This window comes from Phyllostomus discolor, chromosome 2 (assembly GCF_004126475.2).
Source record: "Phyllostomus discolor isolate MPI-MPIP mPhyDis1 chromosome 2, mPhyDis1.pri.v3, whole genome shotgun sequence".
NCBI lineage: Eukaryota > Metazoa > Chordata > Mammalia > Chiroptera > Phyllostomidae > Phyllostomus > Phyllostomus discolor.
In genome coordinates, this window is record NC_040904.2 from 46,749,066 (window position 1) to 46,775,628 (window position 26,563).

A 26,563-nucleotide genomic window follows, 5' to 3' on the forward strand; every position below is an offset into this window, starting at 1 on the left:
CAGGTTTTCCACCCTGGCACTAGCTCTCATGGTCCTTTCCACTCCCTGTATTCAACTTCTGTCTCCCTAATCATGGGGGCAATAGTTTACCCTGTGTCCTTCCTTCCATTATGGATCCAGGAGGAACTGTCAGTTTTTCAGCCTGTTTAACTTTTTACTTATTAAGACAGAATAGAGACTTCCAAGCTTCTTATATGCAAAACTGGAAATTGGAAGTCTGTAAGTTTTTAAGGTATTTAACTGTAGGTCTAAAACTTCAAGCTTGGGTTGAGAATGATATATAACTGTTATATGCTCTGACAAATTATAAATAATACAATTAAAAATGGAAGCAGCAAAGATGAAAGTAGAACTCGTCTATTGTTGTATAGGCAATTCATAGAAGTTTAGGGATACCAATAAAAAGGAAAAGTGGATGGTAAAAGGTTAAATAAGAAAACTGAGCACTAAGGGCGTTAAAATAATACAGTTACAAAGGTAGCCTCTAAATAATACCAATCTTCCTAAGTTAAAAAAGAAAAACAAAAACAGTGCACTATACAGAGAAACACACTAAATATAATATGCAAGATAATTATCAAATAATATTAGAGTTGAGATCAAATATATCAGTCATATAAATAAATGGAAATAGCTTAACTTTTCTATTAAAAAATATTTTCAAGTCAGCCTGGGACAGACCTAGTTTAACCTTTTTAAAAAAAAAAAAAAGATTTTATTTATTTATTTTTAGACAGAAGGGAAGTGAGGGAAAAAGAGAGGGAGAAGAACATCAATGTGTGGTTGACTCTCATGTGCCCCCTACTGGGAACCTGGCCCACAACCCAAGTATGTGCCCTGACTGGGAATCAAACTGACCACCCTTTGGTTCACAGGCCACCACTCAATCCACTGAGCCACACCAGCCAGGTAATTTAATCTTTTTAATGGCCACATAATATGTCATATTTTGGCTGTATAACCAAACTTCTATTGATGGGTATTCACTTTGTTTCTAGTTTTAAATTTTGTTTTATTTATGTCATTATGAACATTGAAAATTTTTTTGCATAAGTTCTTATGCCCTGAAGTTTTTATTTCTATAGGATATATTTCCAGGAATTGGTATTTGTGTTGTTTCCAGTATTGCAATCACTAATAATGTCACAATATTCTCATGACACATATTTTCTTATTGTTGGAGGTATAATTTCTCACAACTAGGTAAATTGCCAGAGGTTGGGTTGCTGAATCAAAGGTAAATGGTTATGTGGTTTTGTTACATATTAAATTTCTTCCACAATAGTTTTATTAGTTTGCAGTTTTCCCCACAACGTATAAGTAGCTGTTTCCTTATAACCTTGTGCCAAAATGTTATCACACTCTACAATTTTCCCCAATCTGAAAGGTGAGAAATGGTATTTCACTGTAATTTTCATTGGTATCTCTCTGTTTGAGTAATGTTGGATATCACTTCATATGTTTAAAGGCCATTTTTATATCTTGTGTGTGTGTATGTGTGATCTATCTACTCATGACTTTTTCCCATTTTTCCCATGATTTATGTGCTCTGAGCATCAGAACAGTCCATGAAAATGGGAAACTTTACCTGGAGCTTCATGAAATAGAGAAATCTACCGTTCATGAGAAGTGAAACTATTTTTCATGTGGAGACTAGAAAACCTCCAAATACATCTTTCCAAATATATTGATATATTCATATTATATATTTTATACAAATGCTTATGAATATATAAAATGTATATTTATCTATATATTCATGTATATTACATATATTCATATATATACATACATAATCATATCTAGTCATTTTTGCATTTAATAATGTAGGTAAGATTATTTTATTTCTGCATCATCTCAATTGCTTGTTCCTTATGATTTCCCTTTTCATTCCCTACTGGATGAGGTGTTGCTTTAAGTTCAATGCAGTTTTTGTAATTTCAGGTCAACTTTGGCCTAGTGATAACCACCTTGATGAGTGAATGCCCACTTTGACGGTGGTATCATTAGCTTTCTCCCACTGCAGTTGTTCAGTGTGTGTGACATGTCTTCCTGTCACCTGGACTGATGTGGACTCTATCCAGCAGGGTCCATATGTTGTAGATGCAATGAGCAAATTCACACAGACTACAGAAGTCCTGTGGAGAAAAAGGGATGGCATGGCCACTCTCTGAGAGAGAGAGAGTACCTTGACCCTTGCCTGGACATGCTTTTATTGCTTTCTAATAGCATACATCAAAGAAGGTTTTCATTTATCATGCTCAGGTTTGCTTCAGGTGATTACTTTTTACAGATAACAAAGGGAAGGATGTTGCTGATTACTTCTTACAGATTAACAAAGAAAAAATGTTGTAAATGCAAGGGAATGATAAGAGTGATTGGTCTGGTTACACTCTGTCCTTGATAGAATTACACAGTCTTCAGGAAGTTACTTTAAAGATATGCAGTAAACATTTATAGCTTCAATTCAGAGTGAGGGAGTTTTAGCAAAAGCAAGCCTCAAAGCAGCCTAGGTACAATGCAGGCCTGGTATCCCACTGGAAAGCCAATCTGTGGGTTTGGCTCCTGTGTTCCGACTTATGTCTGCCAGTTTTCTGGTAGGGCTGGGCTACATTTGCCATTGCCAGGCAGACCGGTTCCCTATACTGGACCACTTTGCCAATTTGCTGACCTTTGTAGTGTCCACACAAACTGAACTCAACAATCTTTTGGATGGGTATGGGTCAAACATTGTACTTTTATCTGAGCAACTTTACATGTGGAGGAAGGCAATTTTCCTATGAAGGTGGGAAGGTGGATTGAAAGGCCTTTTAGGGTTCTGGCTCTAGTCAGAAATTACAGAGGGATTAAACTTTGTTTTGACTATGATTGCTCTAGTAATGACCATAAGAGAAAAAGGGCTGATATAGACACTTTCATTATCTTTGCCACAGCTTTCTATGATCCTTACTAGCTCAAAATATCTGTCAGAAAAAGAGGGCAAAGGAGGCACTGAAGCTGGGGAGCAGGCCAGGCCAGGGTAGTGGACCAGTCCTGTGTGGGCTGCACTGCCCAAGAAACCAGCAGCCAAGGAGAAGGGAACTCTCTAGTGCATCTGTTAAGCTTGCTGCTAGTGCCTGACAGTTACCTCAATTTTATGGGCCCCATCAAAAGAAGAAATGATCCTCTCTAACTGACCACAGATTTCATTAAGAAACAGAGATCCTGGGCTCAAAACATAACCTGCCTGAATCATGAAACCAATTATTGTCTTGGGCCTATATGACAAATTATTTAAATTTTTTCTAACATCAATGCCAGAGTGCAGTCAAAGCCCTTGTCACAGCTGGAAGACAGGTGAGCCCAGACACCCCTCAGAAACAGACGATTCCAAGGCAGGGGTCCAGCCAACCCTGATACCTTCCCCCAACCCAAAGTCAGGACTTTGAAACTCTAAAACTCACAATTTCACTTAAAAATTACCCTTTTTGGCCTCACAGTTTACAAAGGTTTTCTTAATGTCTTTGAGACTCACAACAGTGAGGAAGTCTGCCTCTTGCTTTCAGATGAAATAATTAAGGCTCAGAGAAATCTGCTCCACTTGTCCGATTACAGCTGGTGGGAAGAATCTTGACTTTAAGACACCTGGCTCCTCACTCCCTGCTTTTCATTTCTGGGTTTATTCTGGCAGGATTCTTCCTGGAGGCAGGATCACTCCTATCAGCTGAGAGCCCACAATTTCAAAACTGAGTCTGAAAATTTCACATTATAAGAGTACAGCTTTGTTTAATTAGCCAGACTCGGGATACAGAATTTTATATATGGATTCCTTTTCCCTCCACCACAGCTTTCCCCAGTGTGATACCCACAAGATCCATCACCCCAGTTCAACTACCAGCATAACACACATGATCCAGGCGTTCCCTCCACTGTCTTACCAATGGGTTGTCTTTACTCACTGGGTACTAGGTTTATATAATATTGTTCTAATTCCTGCAGATGCAGGATCTCTCTTTAGAAAATATTTATATCCTCCCGCCCCAAATATCTATGCCCTAGAGCTGCTTTATATGTGTTTTTTTCTAAATCTACAATTACAGTTGCTCATGACTATGTCATTCACATCAGATACATTTCTGTGCTCAGGGCAGCTATACATTTGTAAGGTAGAACCTCCCATTCTATCAGGAGAACAGGGAATTCCCTCCTAATATCAAAGGAAGAGATGCACTGATCTATACAACAACTTGGTACAAAGAAAAACATGCTCTTATTCTGGGCAGATGTAGCCTTGCACAAGGGGGTGGATTGGCAAGGGGAGTTCCAGTAGAGTTTCATTCTGCATTAATTCCCTAGGCCAGGCATCTTTGTGCAACACTCCAAATGCACAATTTCACAAGGTAGCCTGGGGCCCCAAGTCATGAAAAGTATTATCTTAAGATTTTTTTAGTAGCCGACAACACAAGTAGACAAGCTCACCTCACAGTTTGTAATTACATTTGCAAGGTTTAATATTTGCTCCTAGTCTAATAAGCTACATGGGTGTAGGGACTATGTTTTAACTCACTCAGTGAATAAAATCCCAGTGCCTACTCCTTATGTGTGACCTGGCCTCTACCTAACCCTGCAAACTCATCTAAGTTTCTCTCTTTGCTTTCTGTTCTCCAGCCATCATCCTTTCACTTCCTTAAGTCTATGCGTGCATTGCTGCTCAGGGCCTTCACACATGCTCTCTTTTCTGTCTCAAATACGTGTTCCACAACCATAATCGTCATTTACCTGACTTTTGCCCCTCCTACAGATCTCAGCTTAAACAAAGTTCTGAATGCATACCGAGTGCATAGTATAACATGGATGTCCCCACTTGCCCAGTAACTCCACCTCTCAGCAGCCTGTTCATAGTCCTTATCCCATTGTGTCCCATTCTATACATCTCTATGATCTGATTGGCATCCATCCCTCCCACCACAGAAGGTGATTCCATGAAGATAGTTTGGCTCACTGGTATAGCCTCAGCTATTATTACCCAGGGGTTTGGCATATAACTCAGATTATAGTGTTTACTGAATAACTGAAAGTACAGCTTTTAAGGGCCAGAGAGACATGCTAACATAGGGTGGAGTAAGGTAATATGAGGAAGTAAAAGCAGGCAACAAAGACCATCCCCAGCATCACAGCTATGACTCATTCTCACACAGGTTCCACAGGCAGCTCTGGAGTGCTTTGTGAGCCACAGCAGTGCAAGTCCTTTGGCCACGCTGGTCTCAGCGACAAAAGCAAGCGCCCCTTGGTTCCTGCTGTTTCTGACATGCCTGCTGTTCATTTCTTAGAAACATTCTTCTGCTTCTCTTGCTAAATTTCCATCAAGAAGAACTTTTTCCATCTTTAAAAAAAAATGTTCTTATGAAAAAGTTAATGGCTCATTACAGAATAAAAGCAATAGAACACGAAAAAAGCTATTATCTATTTATCTAGAAAAAAACAATAACAGCTTGATGTAATAGCTTTCCAGATAATAGATATGTACACAGAGAAATGATCTTTCAAATGATTTAAAGTGATACATTTATAGATACCATTTTGTAACCACAGTTCAATTGAGCAATACGTGACTTTGGAACTTTGTAAGTTGTCATAATAACCTTTTATATTTGCAACCTTAAATCTGTTCCAGTGTTCCACTATTACAAATAATACAAAGCTGGAATAACTGGCTGACAATAAGTAGGAATCTAAAAATAAAATAATTCATCTTCATAACACAAAATATAAATCTACATTTAGAACAGGTTATATGTTGTAAAACCATCTAATGGTATATTCACATTACTATTATTTTAAAAGCCAGTAGCTGTCAATGCTAAAATTTTTAAACCAAGTGTCAAAATTGACCAACTTGCTGTCCACTGAGTTGCTTTCTGATTGTGTGGTGCCACTCCCCTGGCGGATCTTAGTCCTTCTATTAATAAGAAATGTCAAGTTCTGACCTTGGGACAAAGAGGCACAATTGTTATTTTTAAAGAATTTGGGTGCAAAAAGAAAAGTCTAAGTTTGAGATGGTGAGAACAGTTAAATTATGGCAGCACGGTTTTCCTGCAAACAGTGTCGGAGATACATGAGCAGTATGGGCCTGTGTGACTAAGGCATGCTCCTTTCCAACCCCGAGGTGGTAGGGGCCGTGATAGTGCACCAAAATTATAGCATGAAGCCAGCAGCCTGGCCGGTCTCATGATCAAGAAAATGATTAATCGCGTGTTGGCCAAGTATTGACCACTGAGTAGCTCCTACTATTTCCTTATTCCTCCACTTTTAAAACACTTCTGCTTGGTTTGGAACTTCAAAGATGGTCTTTGAACATCAGTCTCCTCATCTTCCCAGGCTGCTGGCTTCCTGAATAAAGCAACATTTCCTTTCAACCCAGTACTTGTTTCTTAAGTATTATTTTTTGAGGAGCAAGCAGCCAAACTTGAGTTTTTATTAATGATATTATCCATCAAATGCTTGGAACTTGACAGTAAAGAAAATCTGGGCCTTTCATATGTCATCCCAGACAGAAACCTTCCTAGGCACAAGAATCCAAGCCACTTAAGATTCCTAAATTTGGTGTTTCCAGCCTGGTTAAAGCTATGGAAAATTTAAATTTCATAGAAAGTGCCACAAACTGTGAAGTAGATTTTGGACTAGGCACATCTCTGCATTTTTTGAGGATTTCCGAAGTTGTAGGAAGCATTCCTTGGAATCCACTAGTAGATATCAGAGCATTCTGGAGAGGTTAAAGGTCATAAATATCCAACCCTGGGAATCTTTTCACAAGGAGAGGTTCCATACTGAATCCTTCCTGTGTGTCCCATGTCTAGGTAAAGTTGTAAGCTAAAAACAGAAGTTTTTAAAAATGATATAATAGACATCCATGAATTTTTAATGCTTTGGAAAAAAACACAGTATTTTGAAAAAAATACCATGCATCAACAATTTGTTTTTCAGATTTCCCTTTTCTGGTAATGATGGCTCAGGTTGTTTGCATCAGTCCTACAGCTGAAAGCAATGAAAGACTGAATAAAATATATTTAAAATAATCTTTTTTTAAAGCATCAAAGAGATTATAAAATAAGGAATTATCAGGCCAAGAGTAAAGCCAATCAAGAGGAGTGAACAAGCCTGAGGCCACCTTCTCCCCAAGAGCACCTGCTAGTCTCAGAAAATTAGACCTTCCCTTCTGACGGCCTTTTAGGACTCGGAAGGGAACAGAAAACAGAACCCTGGGTCCACACATCTGGAGAATCTGAGAGGAGACCTTCCCCCATGACAATCTGGGCTCCAGAATCCCAGGGCAAAGGTGGGAAAGAACTGAAGTAATCTGAAGAGAATTTGAAAATAGTAAGAATCCCTTGGGTTGTCCAGGAAACATCAAACGTTGAACAGGCATTTCAAATTGGTAGTCCCCCCAGGTGCCTGGCAGAAGCAATTGCAAATACTCTTTGGACCAAAGTCTTTTCCTTATAGGCCTCATAATTGTTCCAAAACACAGTAACATTTCAAATGGAATGACTAGTATAAAGTTAAATATACCAAGAAAGTTAGAGTCAGTCAATAAAACAGACAACAGCAGGTGGTTATCAGAAACTCTAGGTGTAGGGCCCAGGATCTGTGTTTTAATAGACCCAGGTCACCTGGGTCATTCTGATGTATGCTAGGGTTTGTGAATCCCTGCTTTATACTTTAACCATGTTTTATGCATCCCACAGAAAAATGTATAAGTGTATTAGGTTGGGGAAAAGCCCAAGAATTTGTATTTCTAACAAGTTTCCAGATAATGCTCCTGCCAGACCACACTTTGAGAAACACTGGTATAAAAAAAGGAATTACTATGCAGGTCAGAACTGTGGTTGCCTGTGGGGAAGAGAAGGGCTGTAATTTGAAGCAACGTGCAGAAATTTCCTGCAATGCTGGCAATTTTCGATTACTCAGTCTTGGAGGTGATTACATAAGTGTAATCATTAAATTATATGTTTATATTTTAAGGCATAATGAGATCCCTCATTGTTCTTTTTCCATTCAATTACAGAAGTCAAATGCCACTGTACTGATCCTATCCACCATCATCCCACTACCCTTAGTTATAATAAACTCCCAAAGTAAAAAGTGTAACAGGTTGTCAAGTTCCAAGATGGAATTTTACTTTAGTTCTTAGTGTAATTAGCTCACAAAATAAAATAGCTTTATAAGTTAAGACAACACAAATTCAGTCTAAGTTCCTGAAATCCCTGATGAAAAAGTTGTTTAATATTTGGAGATAAGGTATTTTCTATAGTCTTAGTTCTTTATCCCCAATGTAAAAATACCTGCAAAACTAAAAAACAACTATCTCAAACTTTTTTCAAGAAAAAATGTCTAACTAATGTAAAAAGTTACTGTTTTAATTCCCCTCCCTCCAAGTTAAGAGAAAGCAGGGAAAAGCCTACATTTACCAGTTATAGGGGAACTAACATGGGGGAGCGGCATGAGAACTATGTTAATTAACTAAAGTCAAAGGAAGTTAATTCAGGGGCCTGCCACCTGCTGCCTGACATGGGACTCAGCTGACCGAGGTACAAGTAGGCCACAGAAGCCTCTGGACAAAGAAAATTCTTACAAAGATCAATAGTTACTCAGTAATACATTACCATTTATTCATACCATAAAGGGAAACACAAGGCCATAAAACATACCTTGTAAAGGTTAAAGTTAATTCCAAGATTTTTCCACCATTTCCCCATACCAGCGATTTCCCATAGAAACTGCAAATGGCTATAAGCTCAACCTCTAGAGATGGTGGGGTGTCTCTTCCTTCTCCTGTGAGGACAGCCCACTACTGTGTCTATGGAGTAGACCTTCTTGCTTGTCTTCTCTGCTCAATAAAAATAAAGTGCTTTTCTACTTTAACTTCTTGTCTGGCTCAAGTCTTAAATTCTTTCCTGTGTGAAGCCAAGAACCTTTATGGCTTGGAGCTTGGGTCCCCACTAGAGGCTCACTCCTCTGGCATCAGAACTTCCCACTCCAAAGAGGCAAAAATGCTCCCAGAGGTGCTTACTATTCTTGTTGCTGAAAGCCATTTCTGTATTCAGTCTTCTTCCTGTTCCACAAAACAACCTAATTGATTTTAAGTTTCACTCAAAAATTCATAGGAGATGCTCATCTGTTCAGAGTCAAGTCCAAATATGGTGCTAGCTGAATGTTGAGTAGAGAGCTATAGAAAGAACAGCTGTGAACCTACCTATTCAACAAGAGCTCATTTAAGTAATCAGATAAAACTGCTGCTGACAGATAAAAGAATAGCAGAGGCTAAATACATTTCTCTATTTTAGGGAAAATTTCACAAGCGCACATCTGCCTTAGTAAGAAACAGATATTTTCCCACTGTTATAATATCTCAAGAATTACTCTTGTTCAGCTATAATATGCATAAGTATTTCAGGAATGTGGCTTCCATTTAGGATATACAAATCCAGAAAGAGCATTGCTGTCATCTCAAAAACTAGAAAAATATCTTTTCTTGAACCTATCAGAAGATGAGTTTAGGGTGACCAAATGGACTTTTCTGGTTTTAGTGCTGAGAGTCCCACGTCCTAGGAAACTGTTCAGTCCCAGATAATCTGGTGAGGTTGGCCGCCTTATCAAGTGTTGTGGATCAGTTAAGTTACCTGAAACCCAAAGAAAGACTGGTCCCACCAAGGAGAGATAGGATGAGAGTATTGAAGAAGAGGCATCAAATACCAGCAAGGTGGTAAGAATTCAGCTAAAATTGTTAATGAATTGCTAAAGGCCAAGTGTGGACTAATAGGAGAATATAGAATCTTTGGGAGCCTCAGACAAAAAACTTTATTCCCATTTTCAGTTTCTTCTCTGTGTTCTGTACTGGGTATTGGTGAGAAGTATTTGGGACAAGGCAGGAGACCACAAAAGCTTCCGTTGGTGCTGAAGGCTTATTATAGGGGTATGAGGACAAAATCCTGCCCAGACCCTTTTATACCTATGAATAATAGCTTCAAACCACTGGGGAAGGAACAGCAAACTCTTGCCTTCAGGGCCCACGTAAAGGACCTTTTGTGTCTTTTACAACAAAGGGTAGGTAGGGGTAAGGGTAGTAGGTGTAGGGGAGAACAAACAAACAACCTTAATTCCTGGTAGAAGGGACAGGAAATAGTCTTGAGCCAAGGATTTCATGGCAGTACAGTTACAGGAGATTCTCATATTATCAAGACTCATCAAAGATACATGACAGAATTTTGTTTGCCACAGGGAGACTGAGGGGCTGAAAAAGCCACACTCTCAAAGCCTAGACATATAAGGCTTGTCTAAGAGAGACTGGTCCAGGATGAGGGAGAGTCCTCTGGCCTCCACTGCATCAAGCTAGCAAGTACTGGGTAACAACAAGCAGCGGGAAAGGCAAAGCATGGAGAGAGGTCTCTCTGTGGTGCATGTTCACAGGGAAGGCTGGAAGCTGACAGTGGAACAAGAACATTGAGAAAAGCCTTGCAGCCCGCACCTTAAGCATAAGGTAATGCTGGAGGGAATCGGAACCAGTGGTGTACTGAATGTGCAATAAAAATAACCCACTCAAAGCTTAACTACTGATTAGACTGATTCACTACCCCACATACTGACGCAGAAGAAGAAACATGCCTATTTTGAGGCAAACATTCTCTTTATCTTAATCTCTACTGTTGTACACAAGATGGCTGGCATTTAATAATTTAAAAAAATCATTTAAAAAAGAAACAAAACCAATCCACTGTTAAAATACGCTGTTAAAATAAAAAGCAATCAACAGAACTAAACTCAGAGATAACCTGAGTGTTGGAACTAGGAGGGAGGGAATTGAAGGTCAAGTTAAAGGAGTTCATCATTACTGAGCCCTTATTATATGAAATGTTAAAGGGACTTATCTAGAAAAAGATCAAAACTATGAACAGTAAAATGACAACAAACTTAAAATTATGAACAACTAAACCTAAAAGTAAAACAAAAACAAACTAAGCAAACAACTAGAACAGGAACAGAATCACAGAAATGGAGATCACATGGAGGGTTATCAGCAAGGAGGCGGGGGAATGGGGGAAAAGGTACAGGGAATAAGAAGCATAAATGGCAGGTGCAAAATAGAGAGGGAGGAGGTTAAGAATAGTGTGGGAAATGGAGAAGCCAAAGAACTTATATGTATGACCCATGGACATGAACTAAGGGGTGGGAATGCTGTAGGAGGGAGGGTGCAGGGAAGAGGGAATAAAGGGGGAAAAATGGGACAACTCTAATAATATAATAATAAAATATACTTTAAAGAAAAAGAAAAATCTTTGATTAATATGTTAATCATATATACAAATGGTTGTAGCAGAAAGAGTGGATAACATAAGTGAACAGATAGAAATTTTTTTCAGAGATAAAAACTGTATACATCAAATGGAAATGCTACAAATGAAAACAGTAACAGAGATTAACAAGGCCTTCAAAAAGCTAATCAGTACACTTGATACAGTTAAGAAAAGAGCCAGTGAACTTGAAGATACATCAACTGAAATTACGCAAAGTAAAATACAAGGAGAAAACAGTGTGAAGAAAATACAAAAGATACTCAAGACTTGTGGAATAATATAAAGTAATATAACAAAAGTGTATTGGAATTCCAGAAGAAGAGATAGATAGTAGAAGAAACATTTGAAGAATGGCTGAATAGTTCAAAAATAATGCTGTATACTAAGCCATAATCCAACAAACTCAGAGACATGAATGAACCTAGAGGATATTATGGCAAGTGAAATAAGTCAGAGAAAGATAAATACCATATGATTTTACTTATGTGAAATCTAGAAAAAATAAACAAACAAAACAGAAACTGACTGATACAGAAAACAAACTGATGGTTGCCAGATGAAAAGGGAGTTGGGAGTTGGGTGAAAAAGTGAAGGAATTAAGAAGTACAAATTAGAAGTTAGTCATGGGGATGTAAAGTACAGCTTAGGGAATATAAATCAATAATATTGTAATAACTATGTATGGTACCAGGTGAGTATTAGACTTATTTGGGGTGGTCACTTCGTTAAGTTATATAAATGTCTAACTGCTATGCTTGTACACCTAAAACCAATATAAATTTAATGTCAGCTGTAGTTGCAAAAGTAATTAGAAACATCCTAAAGCTTATAGATTCCTAAATAGAATACATACCAAGATATACACCCTGAAACATCATATTGTAACTGCTGAAAAATCAAAGAGAAAATTTTGAAGGTAGCCACAGAAAAAAAACATATTACAGAGAAACAAAGTTAAGAATAACTACAGGCTTAGAAACTATACAACCCAGAATACAGTGGAGTGATATCTTTACAACAATGAAGGAAAATATTGTTAACACAGAATACCATGCCCAGGAAAAATATCTTTCAGATATGAAGGAAAAGTGGACTTTAAAAGATAGACCAAAAAAGAAAGAAAATTTATTATCAGTAGGCCTGCACTAAAAAGAAGGTTGAAAAAACTTCCTCCAGCAGAAAGAATATAATACCAACAAAAACTGCATCTACACAAATAAATGAAGACCTCTGGAAATGGTTAAAATGGGAGTGACTTCCGAGGCTTTTTTATGCTTTTTTTTAGATTTAAAAGAAACCTAATTTTTTTTAATTTTTAAAAATGTTGTTCAAGTAGAGTTTTCTGCATTTTTCCTCCACTCCTCCCCACCATCCCAGCCCTCCCTCCCTCCCCCCCGCACTGTTTCCACCTTTCCTTGTTATTGTCTTTGTGTCCTTTGTAATTATTCCTGTAAACCTTTCACCCTTTCCCCCCATTATCGCCTCCTCTCTGGTCACTGTTAGCCTATTCTCAATGTCAATGTCTTTGGTTATATTTTGCTTGCTTTTTTGTTTTGTTGATTAGGTTCCAGTTAAAGGTGTGATCATATGGTATTTGTCTTTCACCACCTGGCTTATTTCACTTAGCATAATGCTCTCCAGTTCCATCCATGCTGTCACAAAGGGTAGGAGCTCCTTTTTCTCTGCTGTGTAATATTCCATTGTGTACCACAGCTTTTTGATCCACTCATTTACTGATGGACACTTAAGTTGCTTCCAGCACTTGGCTATTGTAAATTGTGCTGCTATGAACATTGGGGTGCGTAGGTGAAAGTTTTCTTAATCTCTTGCCTAGACATGTCCACATGATGGTAGATCCTCCCACACTGATGGGGCGGAACCTCATATCAGTCATCCATAGGTGTGTAAGGGAACAGAGAAGCATGTTCTGGACTTTGGTCAGATAGCATGGCTGATGAAGAAAAGCGATTGAGGCACACAACTGAGATTGAGCTTCATGGTTGAAGCGGTAAACAGTGGGAAGGCAAAACAAACTCTTGGGTAAGGTAGCTCACAAACAAAGCCAAATTGAGAAGACATGGACCTAAAGTTGAATCACTCCAGAAAATGTGAGCAATATGAAAACAAACACAACCATGCCAGTGAAGGTGCACCAAAAGGTTGGGAGCACCAAGTGCTCTGGCTGCAACCACAGTGGCTGGGCAGAGCATTTCAAAGTAGTTCTTCAAGGCCTTTTAGTAATATGTCCTATATTGAGAATCTCACACCCTAAAAGGTCTGGGCCTCAGCTCTCTTAGGTAGACACAGGGCCACTTTCCAAAAAACTACAGGCTCTAGGAGGGTTGGTTAGGACTAGCACCTAGTACACATTAATTTAGAGTTAACATCTTTACTCAGCACGACTTCAAAGAGCCATTTAAAGCACTGAAGATTAGGATATTGGAGTCTACCCATTCTACAACTATAGGACGCTGCTCAAGTGAGAGCTTAAAGTGACAGGTGATTTTCTTCTCCTATCTATGCTTCAGTCTAGAGAATTGGGCAATTTCTTCACTAAAGTTAATTACATTTTAAGATAGGGTGACTAACAAAAAGAAGTCAGGTCACATTGGCTATAATCCAGTAAATAGTAACAATGACTTGGAGAGAAGGTTGGTGAGGTGACCACCCTCCCTTGCTCATTTTTCCTTTCCTTCTTTGCAGTTTCTCTACAGTTCATTTCTGCAAAACCAGACAAGTCAAAAGCAAGAAAAACAGCTCTCCCAGCATCTTCTGTCAGTGGCAACCACTGACAGAAGTTTGGAACTCTCTCCTGCACAAATGACTACAACTTTGCAGGTGTAGGCTGTGGGTTCAGCTACAGTTCTTTAGCCACTAAGGCCTTTAGTTTGAGGTTAGTAAGGTTGTTGGTGATACAGATGATAGGGTTAGTGTAGGTTGGGATACCCCTTAGCAGATGAAGGACAATGGAAGTTTTGGGGGGAGAAGTAGTTTTTCTGGACATTTTAAGTAGTTTCCAATACTCCAAAATCTTAGGAACAGTGCATTCCAAGAAAAATATACTGTGAACCATTATATAATTTAAACTTTTCTAGGAACCACATTAAAAAGTAAAAATGAACAGATGTAATCAAGTTTAATATATTTTATTTAATCCAACATATCCAAAATACCACTTCAATGTGTAATCAATATAAAAATACAACATTTTATATTTAAACTGAGACTTGAAAATCTGGTGTGCACTTTACACTTACAGCATTAGGCATATTTCTGACTAGCCATTTTCAGGTGTGCAACAGCCACTTGTAGGTTGCGGCTGCAGTGTGGGACAGCACAGCTTTAGAAGGCCTCACATTCCTTCTCTAAGTGACTTCCTCCACATCACGTCTAACAATGCAGTCTCTCTTCTCTGCACCCCTACACCCACCTGCACCAGCCTTTCCAGGGCACCTAGGAAGCAGTCCCAGAGCACCCATTAATACATGGCCAGCTGAGTCCTCACCTGCAGACTCTCTCTTTAGGCAAAGAGCCAAACATTGTTGCCCTCGGCGATGTGGCACTTCCACATTCTGCACATTCTTCAAACGCCCTGAAGTGTAATGGGGTTGGGAGTGGGGGGTGAGCTCTGGATTACAAAGATGCAATGATTTCAACAACTCAGTTAACAGAATCATCCTTCCTCTGTCTCTTGATGTCTTAGTTATTGAGAGGTCTAGAGAAGAAAGAATTCCTTTTAACTACATTAAAAAAAAAAAATAATTGAATGTCATCAGAGAGGACTTTGGGAAAAGAGAGTTGGAGCCAGTATCAGATGCATAATTTGCTGGGCCCAGTGAAAAATGAAAATATGGGGCCCTTTGCTCAAAACTTGAGAACTTCCAAATTGTGCCCACAGAGCATTAAAACAAGCACAGCGACCTCTGAGCACAGTGTCCTCCTGAGCATGGAGCCCCCCAGACCTCCATGAAATTGGTCCCAGTCAATGCAATAAGTCAGGGGAAGTAAGGAAGTGGTGAAATTCCCAGGTCTGTCCTGGAGGAACTGGACCGAAATCATATGTACTGGGATTCACTGAGAAAGAGGTTTTGAGCCAGCATGGGACCGTTTGGAAAGTGGCAATGAGCGGATGAAGCAGGTAGGTAAGATGCTTGCCTTTGCTGATTAAACCACTGATTAATCAGTGTCACTCACATCCCAGTATTCATCCGGTCAAGCTTCTGGGGATCTTAGTTGGGCAACACCAGATGGGCACCAGCAAAAGTGACTTACGGGCCTGAGCAGGAATCCTTCCCAGGCTACTTTATAGTCAACTTTCCCCGCCTCCAAGCCAGAAGCAGGTGGTGGTGATGAGTGACCGCCGGAAGCTACTGCTGTGGGAGTTTGAGCTGTGGCATGGTTCACAGCCACTGACCCTGTTTAGCTAGACTTGGACTGCTTCTGTGGACTGTGTTTGCCCACTTTCCACCTCAGTTGTCAGCGTTTCTGCCTCTCTCCCACTAGGGAGACGAAGATCTGGAGAAGATTAGAGGGTGAGCGGGGGGGGGGGGGGGGGGGGGGGGGGACAGGGACTGCTGGTCGGACCGAGGCACCACCATGTTCCCGAGCAGCCCACCCGAACCGCACCCATTGTTCCTGAAATCCACGCTGCGTCTGTAAGAGAGGCTGGAGACTCGTCCCTGCCTTAGCTTTGGCCTAACCGTGGCCACGTAGTCACAGAAACCTCAGTGTCCCTGAGCCATTAAGACCCCATGGCCCCACTAGTGTCCCGGGGTGGCAAGCATGGGGAGCGTCCACTAACAGCCGCTCAACCAAAACTAGGGCTTGCAGGCACCGCGACTGGACGGTGGTTTCCGGGGCGACAGGCCCCGCCCCCGGTAGCCGGCACGACCCCGACCCTGCCCCTCCGAGGAGCCCAGGGCTAGCAGCTGATTGAGGGTGTGATGCACCTTTGGTTCTCTTTGGGCTCCCGGTTCTTCCCCAGTTCTCTGTCTTGCTGCAGCGCCTGCCTGAAGCTTGGCAAGGACGCATTCAGCGTGGCTTGATACTCTTGTCTTAAAGAAACGAGTAAGATTGAAAAAAACCAGCAAGGGGCTGTACAGGCCTCCAGGGGTGCGCCTTCTCGTCCAGTAGAGCAAATGCCAGGCACTCAGAGCCCAGGACCAACAATACTGGCTTCCATCTGTTTCTCACTCGCAATTTGTTCAATTTCCTGCCTGGAGGCAAGAAGCCATTCACATATCAGATTTTTAAAAAATTTTATTTATTGATTTTTAGAGAGAAAGGAAGAGAGGAAGGGAAATAAACATCTATTTGTTTTTCCACTTTCTTATGTAGTCATTGGTTGAGTCTTGTATGTGCCCTGAGCAGGGATGGAACCCACAACTTTGTCATATTGGCAGATGCTCTGATCAACTGAACTACCTGGCAGGGACTCACATCAGATTTCTTATGCAACAAAATTTTAAATGACTCATTCTACTTAAAAATATTGACAAAATTAATACCGTTCCTTCTAATACAATATCTATATTTAGTTCTAAGTTTAAAAGAATTGCAAATCTCTGTTACATATTAGCAGTTTACCTCTTGCTTACTTTTGTAGTAAGTGCAATGGTACATTGCAACCCATTTCAAACAAACATGTAGTTGGAGATAGTTCCAGTGTATCTTCTTTCCAAGTAAGTGCATATGAAAGTTTAAATTAGATCTAACATGTTTCCAATTACACTGGCTACAATGGAACAGGTGTCTTACCTACCTACCTTATCCAGCAAATATTGCCTGAGGCTGTTTTAGATCATCACAAATGGATTAATCTCATGTATCTCAAATAAATTAAAAAAAAATGGAATGATCTTCTGGAGGGCAGGCCTGTTGTAGTACAGGCTTCCTCACAGGTGAGTGTTCTAGGAACTCATCTATATCAGTGCACCAGCTGGCATTGTTGTGAGAGGCTGCATTTGACTTCAGTGAATTTTTTTTGAAGACTCTTTCATAATGGGTGATTTACAAGCACATCTGCCCACACCACTGAGTGTTCAACAGTTTTTGACCAAAAGCAGCATGACCCCCATGTCCCACCTTTCCTATTCACCCTATCTTGCCCCCAGTGACTTATTTTGTTTGTTTGTTTCCTTGGATGAAAAAGCCCACAAAGGGAAATGTTTTGCTGAAGTAGAAGAGGTGAAACAAAAAAGGTCAGAAGCACAGAAAGGCCTCAAAATTGACAAGTTCAAAAAACTGTTTTGAGCAGTGGCCAAATGTCTCAATAGGGGTTTTGTATCGAATGGAGAGTACTTGGAGAGTGAAGTTTAAACATGTAAGAATAGATATACAATTTTTAATAAATAAATTCCGGGTATTTTTTGAGTCTTTCCTCATACATTGTGAAAAGTTTCCTATCATGAAGTGAATTAACAAATCTATCATATATTTACCTTTATGGGGGGTAAGAACATTTAAATTCTACTCTCTTAGTAAATTTTAATAATATAATACTGCAGCCATTGTCAACCAGTGGGCCGCAGGAATTTCTAAAACATGCAACACCTGAGTACTCAGTCAGGGCCATGTACCTCTTTTCCCTTAGATTGTCAAACAAAAAACTGACAATGGTCAATACAACCATAGCTGTTTGGTGTGAATGAGTCAGAGTTATACCTATTATTGTTTTTTGTCAGGAAAAAAATACAAGGTTTTTTTTGGTGTGCCACAGAATTTTAGTAATTAGTTATATGTGCCATGAGATGACAAAGGCTGCAAATTGCTGCAAAACATTGTTATCAATCATATCTACCGCATTACACATTAGACCCTCAGACTGTATTTGTTGTGTAACTGGAAGTTTGTGCCCTTTTACCAACTTCTCCCTATTTTACTGTTGAGTTTCGAGAGTTCTTTATATGTTCTAAGTACCAAATCTTTGTCAGTATGTGTTCTGAAAATATTTCCTCCCACTGTGTAGCTTGCATGTTCGTTTTCTTAACAGTGTCTTTCACAGAATAAATGTTTTTAACTTTGATGATGTCCAATCTATCACTTTTTCCTCTTGTACATGATGCTTTTAATGTCAAGTCCACGAATTCTTTGCTTAGCCCTAGATCTTGAAGATTTTCTCTGATTTTTTCCAAAAGCTTTATAGTTTCATCTTTGACATTTAAATTTTGACTCATTTTGAGTTAACTTTGTGTAAGGTGTAAGAGTTAGGGCAGGATCCTTTTTCTTTCTTTTTTGTCTATGATGTCCAACTGCTTCAGCACCAATTAAACCTCTATCATCTTTTTATTCAAACTTTGTTTAAAAGAAAAAAATGTAAATTCAGTGAAACAGCAAAATTAAAGATTTTAATATTAAATTCTATTAAAACAGTATGTCAGTTATAGAAAAATTAATACTACTTTTGCATTAAGTATGAGAACCAGTGAAGAGGTTATTTTTAAGCTGGTTGGCTTCATAATGTATCTTGCATAAATAATCCAAAAGGAGGGGAATGTTGTATGTAGCATTGTTTATGTTAGTGAACATATATATGCCTATTCTTATATATCCTTATCCTAAAAGTATAACATTTTAGATACCTTCCCTGAATGCTATTCTATGCAACCATTAAAATGAATATATATGGAATTATTATAGCAACATGAGTCATGTAAAACTGTTTTTTTAAATTGAAATATAATTGATTATAGCATCTATTAGTTTTAGGTACTCTATCATCTTTTAATCTCTTAAATTCTTAAATAGGTGAACAGCAAAGCTTCATTATCATGCATTATCATTCAGGATGCTTTCATGCATAGTAATGAAAATTGGTTTGACTGCAGTTTATTTTTGGATATCTGTCACCCTGTGATTAGTTCTTCAAAACACCGTTGAGTAATCAAAAAACTTAATTACTCAAGACAGTACAAGAAAATATTTAACTTGTATTCCCATTGTTACCCTGATATACACTTGTACAGTGTGTAGAGTGAAATTTTATCCAGTACTGTGGGATTTATATTTATATTTTATTCTTGGTTTTAATAAGGATGTTTCTAATCTGTCATCATTTAGTGTAGATGGTGCTTTGGGGATCGGGAGAAATATGTTTTATCGTATTAATGATGTACCAACACTTTAAGTTCAAAAGAATTTATCCAGACAGATATTCAATATTATCTAATACCTTTTAGTATCTAAGGGTATGGTAATACACTTATATGTTAGTATTTGATATGTCAACCTATATGATCAGATTTTCTTATATTGAACTGATATTTTATTCCTAGAATAAATCATGTGTGCTCATATTGAATTAGTCTCTTAATATGCTGCTTTGTTTGCTAATATTTTATTTATAATTTATGTTTACATTCATAAGTGGGATTGTTCTATAATTTTTTTCCTTCATAGCATCTTTCCTTGGAGGAAGTAGTTCCAAAACATAAACTCTCTCTTTTTGTGTGCTCTAAACAGTACAGGCGGCATTGGGATCACCTGCTTTTTCAAGTTCAGAAATAGTCCCATTTGGGGGAAGACAGGTCTTTGACAAATTTTAAATATATTCTGTGGTAACTGATCTTGTAGACTAATTTTGTTGAGTTATAGTTTAGTAAAATTAATTTTTATTAGTACATTATATATTTCATTCAGGTTTTCAAATTTAATGGCATGGAGTTTAGCAAAGTTGTCTCTGATGTGTCAAGTTCATCTGTCTATGATGATTCTTCCATTATATCTCATTTTATATTATTGTAATTTCTCTTTTTAAAAAATGAGATTAAAAGCAAATCTATTTTATTGCCCTACAAAGAACTAGTTTTTGGACCTTGAAAAAATATTCTCCTTTTCTTTCTGATTTTGAATTTATAATACATCTACTTTTTTTTCATTATTTCATTCCTTACTATATTTATATTTATTTTTATAGTTCTAGTTCTAACTTCTAAAGTTGGATACTCACTTAATTATTTAAATTATTTTTGCTCATTAATGGAATAATTTAATTTATATAACTTCCTCTCCACATTGCCATAGTTATATCCATGGATTGAGATATGAAATTTGATAATTGTATTAGTTCTGTTACATGCTGCAATTTTAGTTTAGTATTCTTAGTTCACTCAAGAATTGTTTAAACTTTATAAAATTAAAACATCCAGATGGTAAGAGAATTTTGTTTCCAAATTTTATTATAAATATTTGGTTTTTATTCTTTACAAATTTATTCAGAGAATGTTGTCTGTAGTATTTATCCATATAAAATTTTTTTCTTGTGGTCTAGTATGTATTCAATTTTCATGACTCTTCCCTTCCATGGTTTCTTGGAAAAAAGATGAGTTTTCTTTTTGTTTTCCAGACTGTTATTTGATATAAAATATATCAGTAAATTACTATGCTACTTAGTCTTCTAAAATTTTATTTATAATATTTTTTCACTTGGAATTTCTTGGGCTGAGAGTAATAAAATCTCTATTTACTAATGCATTTTTAATCTGTTTCTCCTCAAAACTTCTGCAGTTTTGTTTATGACATTGATGCTTGGTGCATACATATTCATAATGTTACCTCTATTGTTATTTGTATGCTTTATCATTATAAAGCACTCTTGGAGACATCTCATTGGTTACTGTCTTCTTTGAACTCAGGTTATCTCATAGTGACATGCTATGGATAGTGGCCCTGTCCCTATTTCTTTGCCTTTACCTAGTATATATTTACCCACCAATTTACTTTCAAACTTTTCAACCACTGTGTTATTAAGAAGGTCTCCTGAGTATAGTACTAAGTTGGTTTTGCTTTGTAATACAATATGAAAGTTTCCTCCTTCACTCATTTAAATGTATTGCTATCAACAGTGGTGCTCTTGAGCCAAGGACTACTGGCTCACCAGTTCCCAGCTTCATGTTCAGTGACATTAGACTTGTAGCTTGAAGTTGACCATGTACAGGGGTATGTACACAATGGAAATCAGCAAAACATTTTTGTTTTCTTTCATTTTCCTGAGTTCTGTTGTTAAACATATTTTCAGCACACCACTGGCTATCACTGATATGTTTAGCTTAGTTCTGTCATCCTATTTATCTTATGTTTCTGTGTATTAATATCTACAATGCAGTGTGTTCTGTAGCTGTTTAAGTGTGTATTTATTCTAATCCTTTGGAAAGTACTTAATTTTGATCGAAGGACTACCATTATAACCATAACTTAGGATAAAATCTTTAGTTCTGCACTTATTTAAACAGAACTTATTAACTCCACACTGTGAGTAGTTGCAAATTAATGTGTTTTCTTTTCTTCCCTTTAACCCCTCTATTAAATTTTAGTAGCTATTTTTCTTAGCATTTGCCATTGTACTGCTAAAGCAACCTTCATTATTTTTACTTGATTTATCACCTTCTGATGGAATCTTTTGACCCCTTGCTATAAAGGATAAGTGGACCCCTTGCTATAAGTACATTAGTACTTACTTGTTCTCCCAATTGTTTTCTCAAATCTGTTAAACATGTCGTTTCTACACCATCAGGATTACTACATTACATTTTGTATTGTTACCATAACTCCTGCATTTGTTTTGATCTTTGTCCTATAATAAAGTAGGTTCAATCTTAATGCCAGTCCTGTTTTGTTGTTGTTGCAATTGACTAAAGTTTGTCTTCTATTATTTCCTACAAGAAGAGCTCATTAGGTTTTTACAATGTTCATTTCTTGCCTTTATAACGGAATGACATTTTAAGTGACTAAAATATTCCTTGGTTACTTCCTCTTCGTGAGTATTTTATCAGCATCACCACACTGTTTTCTGGTATGGAAATTTACTCTGGGGAAATCTGAGGTCAACTTTATTTTTTTCTTTGGTAAATGACTTAATATTTTGTCATTGCTCTCCAAAGGATTCTTTGTCTTTGAAGTTCAGTAGCTTTATTACAGTATTTCTCTGTGTGACTTTTTCCTGGGACATTGTGTGTCCTCTCAATTTTGCAATCAAATTCTCTTTTAATTTTAAAAAATGTCATGATGAAATATTCATAATTTTCAAGTTGTCCACAGCAACATTTCTCCTGATAAATACACTTCATAATCTGTTTCTTTTCTTTTTCTCATCTGTTTTTATAGCTCTTTGTATAGATAATTTGCTTTTGGTGATGTCATTTTTTAACTAAGGTGACTTTTTCCTACACCAGATATTTATGGAGGTTCATATGGAGGTGGCACCAGACCTATGTTTTAAGGGAGAAGAAAATTTCTTTTGATTCTGAGTTTTGACTATGAGTTCTTATAGTCTTTAGATCTCCCTAATAGTGGGAAAAGGCAGCTATAGAGCTTTTCACTCTGTAAGTCTCTGTTTCCCCCCTACCGCATGGGTAGACTGAAACGATGTCTTGTCTGTCTAACTCACCCTTGCCTCCTCCACTATTCACATCAAAACCAGGTCCAGAGACCCTGCCATGGTCTGAACACTATATCCCTCAGTTACAAACAAAAGGTTTAGGTTTTACATTTCAGAGTGTGCTCCTTTCTGTAGAAAGTATACTGTATGATCTCCTTCTGAGGCCTAAAGCTACAGACATTTTCTCTCTACTTCTTCCTGTACCCCTCATGGACTTCCAGTGCTCTCCCGAACCCTTCCTGTTTCCTCTAGTTTTGTGACTGGAGGTTTTATCAGCCTCCTCATTTCTCTGAAGGAAGAACTTGCATTTCTGTTTCTGATTTTGCTAGTTGCTTTAAGTAGATTTCTAAGAAAAGGAAGAAACGGAAACCTCCTGGCCATCTTCAAACCAGAGGTCCTCAATCTAAACTGTTCTCTTGCTAAAGTTTAGTCAATTGTAGTTTCCCACTTCCAGCCACAAGAACTTGCTAGAGATTTTTCTTTGAGTCACATAGAGAAGAGTATGTGGGAAAATGTGGCCAGTGAGGAATTTCCAATGGCAGATATTTATTTTACTGCATATTTCCATTTGAATTTCTGGTATGGAGAGTCTTCCCTGGCCTTTGACCTAATAATGAGCCCTTCTAGCCATAGCCTGCTTCAGAGCCTAAATAGATAAAGGCTAATTTTTCCAGGCCCCCTGTTCCCTCCCTGTGTGGTACACGTTATCTCAGTCTCATTTGTCCCCACCTCACTTGTGAGCCACCTAAAAACTCCCTGGCATCAGAAATGAACTTGATGTTCCCCCAGTCTTCTTCCAATAATAGACTTCTGTGTTTTCTATCTCCTGGAAACACTGGAAATGAAACCATACAAATATGCTTTTAGATTGTGACATTGGAAGGAAAGTCTTGAAATCTGCTTGTCATGAAGAGATTTCTGTTCCACAGAATCCTTCTTTGGCTGCTTTTTGGGGAAATGGATTTCCCCACATCATCAAACTCAAATCCCTTCCTCTTTCTTGTGCGTCAGATTCTGTTTTCTGTACGCTCAGATGGTCCTCTTCCTTGATGTATTCTCTTGTTTTGGTGTAACACCGCCTCTAGTGGTCTGCTAAGGATGAGAGCAGAGAGGAAAAAAATATTTTGAGACATAATGTATTAAAATATCCCGATTTTCCCATTTTAGTAAAAACTTGGCTGGGAGTAGACTTGTAGATAGGAAATAACTTTCTCTCATACTGTTGAGAGAAATTCCATTTCTACCTGATTCTTGAACTTGTGTATGTAACCTTCTTTCCCCAATCTATCTTTGAGATTTTAGGATTTTTTCGTCATTATTGCTGTTCTGAAATTTCATGATAATGTCTTCCTGTGGTTCCTGTTGTAGCCATTATGCCACATCTCTGCTGGCTCCCTTAAATCAAGAAATCCATGTTTTTACTTTTGGGGAATTATTGTTTATACTGGGAATTTTAATATTCAAATATTAAATTTCTTGGGTTAAAATGTATTTTAATCTGTGGTGATTATAATCTTGATTTAAATTTTGGGAGACAAGTGGGAGAAGAAGCCAATTTAATAAGCATGTTCTTCACACTCTCTTTTGAGCAGTCTGACTCATTCTCAATCTCAGCCATTTCTGACTCATCGGCTTCAAGTCCACCTGCTTCATTATCTTCTGGATGTAACCTCCTGTTAGTAGGGTGATCTGGTTGCTCGATGAAAAAAAAAAAAAGAAACTGGAGTTCAAACCTCTCTTCAAACAGAGTTTTAGCCAGGTTTTTTTTGAGGTTTTGCCTCACTCTGAATCCCTGTCCTCAGATATACCAGATGCTTACAATTCCCAGGAGTGGTTTTGGACACTAACTGCAGCCCTTTCCTAACTCTGGGGTATAAAAATCACTTGAGGAACTCCCTGAAATACAGATATCTGGGCCCCACCCCCAATGATTCTCACTCGGTGGGTCTGTGGTGGGGCCAGACGCTTTGCATTTCTAACAGGCTCCCAGGTGATGCTGATGCCTCAGGTGAGTGATGAGCCTTGCTTTTACCTACAGACGTTTCACCTCCAGTTGTCTGATTACTTATGATCTACTTTTTTTCTAATACTCATCCAACCAATTCTATTTTCCAAAATTGTGTTAAATTGTCCTGGCATCTATAGTCTCACTTCCCATTCTGTCGGTCCTTGTGGGTTTACATATTTGAAAAAGTTTTTTATTTTGTTTTCATGTGGTGTGGGAAGAAAGTAGAAATAAAAGCAAGTGTTTTTTGCTTTTACTTGCTGCCATTTCCAACCAGAAGTTTAATTTGACTATATGTAAGCTTGGGGCAAATCCTGATAGAGTCTCTTCATCCTAACAAACAGCTAATCCTCTATTCCCAAAAGGTTGTTCCAAACCATCATTACTTCTGCACAAGGCTTCGCCCTACCTTTTTGTACATATCCCCCACCCAGTAGAACCTTCCCTTCAACCTACCTGCACTCCTGAAACTTTATTTAGTCATCACTTCCTCTTTGCCTAAGCCCTGAAGAATAAAAACTCATTCTTCTGTTCAGGAAAAATCCTTTATCTTCTACCATCATTCATTTTCTTGGAATGCTGTATTCAACTCCATCCTCTCTATGGGTGCTGTAAACTTGTGCATGTCTCTCTCCTGTTTATAGAAGAAATAAAGCAACAACTCTCTGGCATCCCAATAAATTATTTCTTGAATCTAGGTTTACCTCCTGCTTGTTTTAGTTCATTCTCTCTTGGGTCTGAGGTCTGGTATTTTGAGTTGCTGGGTAATAAATGGCCGTAGACACCAACAAGATCAATAGCTGACAGAGGACCCAGTAAAGAGAAGCATGGAGAGAGGCTGGAGTTTGTGGGCTTTGAGAGGGGTTACATGTAGTAGCTAGCAATATGATCTTGGGTACAATTCCTTTCAGTTATTTTTCAAGATTGGCAAAATACATGCTTTCATCGTAACATAAACTAGTCCAGCACACATGTAAACTAAATGGAGTTTTATTTTCCTCACATAAGTCTAGAGGGAGGTTCCGGCTCGGTGATGTGAGGATAAGCAACTGTCTGATGCTTTTGGCCTTTTCCTCATGGTTGCAAGTTGCCTGCTATCTCCTGATGAACACAGAGGGTGTGCAGATCTCAAGGAATGAGAATAGAGAGTGTTAGGTTCAGCTGTGTCTCCCAAAGAGTAGATTCCCCCTCATCTTAACAAACGAACCACTTCCCCAACAATCACCTCTGGGTGTTATTAGGGCAGCTGTGGGCTTCCAGCTTCTGACCTGGCACTCCACTGTGGGGCATTTGCTATTTGCTAACCACTGTCAACCTTAGGCCCTACTGACACTCCTTCTGGTCCTGTTCTTCTCATTAAATTCTGCTGCACACTGTCCTTGCTGGACCCTTTTTTGTACTTGCTTTTTTCTGGACACTGCTCTCTTTTCTCAGGAACAATCCTCTCCCATTAGGTACCATATTGTTCCACTCAGCATTGCTGCTGCCATTCTGGGTTCCACAGCTCTGACTGAGATTGGTGACCATGACGCAGTGGAGATATTGTGCCAAAGCTCCATGGCATTCAATGGAGGACAGCACCGCTCTTTGTACGTTATATTTCGTTACTGGGCACCATGACCATGAGGCCTATGTCTGTGTTCAATGATGATTAGTGAAATAGTTCTTTAATTTTTATTCTATGTTCTACTCCACCCCCTTCCCCAGGATACATGATAAATACTTATACTCAGAATGGTCCCTCCCCATCTGATGTTACTGGATCATCAAATTTTCTGTCCAAATTTTCTGACCATTTTTCATGCTCACTGCTTTTAATGAAGTAGTTTAGCCTATTCACTATTTACCCAGATA

At 38.3% G+C, this 26,563-nt stretch overlaps 1 pseudogene; it reads right to left on the reverse strand.

Moving 5' to 3' along the window:
* Positions 1–1,826: 1,826 nt before the first annotated feature.
* Positions 1,827–26,236, reverse strand: LOC114515247 (annotated as a pseudogene).
* Positions 26,237–26,563: the final 327 nt, after the last annotated feature.